Raw genomic sequence first — 3,102 nt, 5'->3', positions numbered from 1 at the left:
CATCGAAATGCATTTTGTTAAGCGCTCATCTCAAACGTTTTCCACACTATGGAACCTACACACACCTTCAGATTGCCAATGGCAAGGGCCTTCATCACATCACCGCGAGCAGGGTGTGTGTGAAGAGGGAGGGTACCAAGGAGGAGGGCTGAGAGTATCGATGACATCAACCACCATTCTCCTACACTGCACAGCCCGACGGAGGCTTCTCGAAATGGGGACAGAAAGATAGCGGCCCAGTGAGATAGCACAGCTTTACTGATAACAAGCTTTTCAGTGTTATTTTTCGCGAAGCATCCCATTACATCTAATAATTTTGGAAGGAAACGCGGAGGTACCGGATTATAGCCTCCTCTCACGTCCCGCTCCTTATAATACCCCTATGTGGATGGCCTCATGAATTTGACCAACAATAAAACGGGACGGTTTTGAGGTGAGTGACACTTAATACATGTGTATTTAAATTCGCAGTTTCGTTTGGCTGTCAAACGCGATGATACAAATTAAAATAGATCAGCAGGGAACCTCTGCAAACAACTCGGTTCTTTATGCTCACCTCGATGGGTGCAAATTTGGATTCGTCTGTTGGTGCACGAGAGAATCCCTCACTCCGTTCGATTGAAATGTCATGAAGCCACATAAAGCCAACAATCGTAAATTATAATACAAAACTGGGAAATGGGAGCACACATTGCATCTGCATTGAACACAATATTGTTTTGCCTATGCGATTGGTGCAGGTTGTCATTGGCATCCGATGCTCGTGCCACCCAGCTGTATCCCAGTCTTATTGTTCGTTTAAGAATACACCGGGGACCCCTTTCAATCATGAAAGACGACGTTTTATTCCTTTGTTCAACTCTTTTGTTTAGTATAATGAGCACGTTAGAGACGTGTTTTTTTTCACTGTCAAAGACTATCCAAACATCGTTAGGATTCTGCACAAACACACTTCTGTTTTTGTTAAATTACGCTGTCTTGGAAGCTACCGACTAGTGACCGGTGCCAGTTTTCGGAGCGGATGCAATCTAATAGCATTTCAATGGAAGCTAGCCTATTAGGTTTAGTGGTTTGATGAACGGGGGAAAGGAGTATTTACATCAGATCAACCAATTCCATAGGCTATGTTTAGCCTTAAAATATTTGATGAATTAATGTTTTGCATACTTCTCTGATTGGTAGTGCACACACACACACACACACACACACACACACACACACACACACACACACACACACACACACACACACACACACACACACACACACACACACACACACACACACACACACACACACACATTTATTCAAGTGTGAAGGCTACAAGAACAGAGGAGCTTTTATGATATCCGGATAAGGTTAAGCATCATACTCTTAGGCATATGGGTATAGAAGATATCTGTCTGCAAATCAAAGCCACTTTTATCAGGTATACCTTAATACAAAGTATGTTCGGCTGCAGTCATTTCTAAATGTCATCTCATATAAAACTGTGTGGCATTCTGTAAAGTTTAATTCATTTATATTACAGTAGGCCTACAGTAAATACTTGTCAGTGCCTAGTCCAGTCAATTCCTGATGCGCATGCATGTGCGTGTGCGTGTGTGTGCGTGTGCGTGTGAGTGTTCTTGTCTCAGCAGTTAAAGGACCAGTTCAGTCAATTTCAATATACTGTTTTATTGCTCACGCTACCCTGGACTTGTCAGTACCCGGTGATGCCACATTTTTCGGCTAAGCCCTTTACGAGATATGAGCTATTCTAATGGGGGCAGCGTTTGTTTACATTTTTTTTTTTAATTAACGTAGGCCCACTCCAAATATTTTCCCAAAAGGTACCGCTGTTTGCTAGTTGTCTGCTGATGTTGTATAACCTTTCGGATGTTTTTGGGAATAAATAAAAATGTTTTTTTGAAATGTAAACAAAGCGCTGCCCCCATTACAATGACCAAGATCTCGGGAAAGGCTGAAGAAGGGAAAGAAAACCCTCAGGTACTGACAAGTCCAGGGTAGTGTGAGCATTACAACTGCATGTTCAAATTGACTGAACTGGTCCTTTAAGGCAGTGTTTCCCAACCTTTTTTGTCTTGTGTACCCCCAAGCCTTTTCGTTGTGCCATGAGTACCCCCCAAGTTAAGTTCTATATCGCTTTCTCCATCCCAATGTAACTAAGCTCCATAAATTAGATTAAAATTTCATTTTTCCAAGTACCCCCTGCAGTGTGCTCGCGTACCCCTAGTGGTACACGTACCCCTGGTTGGGAAACACTGCTTTAAGGTACGGACTATCCTGTCTTTGCCATGACCCATCCAAATTGAGTGATATTTAAAATTACTTTGCCAAAGTCATCGTGGACTTAATTGCGAAGGCATTAAAAAAACTTGCAAAATTGGAAAATTGTGGGGTCAAGCCCATAGCAGCTGAGGTCCTGCCCCTGCCTCGTGCTCATAATTTTGGCCAGCTGTCAGAGACATGTCAGGGTTAAATCTGATCTCATCTATCTCCACAGCTTGCATATTCAAGTTAATTAGATCCAGAGAGAACAAGGTTCGCTGAACCGATCCTTCCACTCTTCCATCCAGAGAAACATTGAAGTTTAATTACAGGCGTTGCCAGTAAAACCAAATGTGAACGTGGAGGTCCCAAATGAAATTACCAATTGTTAACTGTTTGTTTAGGAAAATGCTCCCTGCTACTGTTGTCCAAAGCATTGTGACATGTGCATTCTGTCCTTTTTTTTAAACTAAAAAATGGCTCACGGAAACCTAATGCAGGTTGAGGGTCTAGCATTCCCATACCACTCTTCTCTTCCCAGTAGTATGCTTTTTTTTTTTATAAATAGTCTGATGGACATCTTATTGTAAATGTCAAAGAAAATCATTCATCCACCCGTCCCCACTGTGGGCTATCTTATTGAAAAGGACACATGTTTCGAATGCAGAGGTGCTCCACTTGTCCCTCTAGAACGAGGGTCAGACAAAGGTTGCCTGTATCTTTTGTCATCCTCAAGAAAAGTGTGCTCAGTGTGAGAGGTGCATGGCCATTCAGAATCAGCGTGCATCAGATTTGCTCTCTAGAACAGAGAGGAAGCAGCAGGGTCTGTCA

The 3,102-nt window shown here is 42.6% G+C and overlaps 1 protein-coding gene across 1 annotated transcript in view; it reads left to right on the top strand.

Annotated features, from left to right (window-relative positions):
* Positions 1–209: 209 nt before the first annotated feature.
* LOC134465667 (receptor-type tyrosine-protein phosphatase S-like) overlaps positions 210–3,102 on the top strand; it is an 81,564-nt gene continuing 78,671 nt past the window's right edge. Inside the window, exon 1 of the mRNA XM_063219460.1 lies at positions 210–433. The gene's annotated coding sequence lies outside the window, so the exon portion shown is untranslated. The remainder of the gene's footprint in view (positions 434–3,102) is intronic.

This window comes from Engraulis encrasicolus, chromosome 16 (genome assembly GCF_034702125.1).
Source record: "Engraulis encrasicolus isolate BLACKSEA-1 chromosome 16, IST_EnEncr_1.0, whole genome shotgun sequence".
NCBI classification, from domain to species: Eukaryota; Metazoa; Chordata; class Actinopteri; order Clupeiformes; family Engraulidae; genus Engraulis; species Engraulis encrasicolus.
Note: the sequence above shows the minus strand (reverse complement) of the source record. Positions and strands in the feature narration are given on the sequence as shown.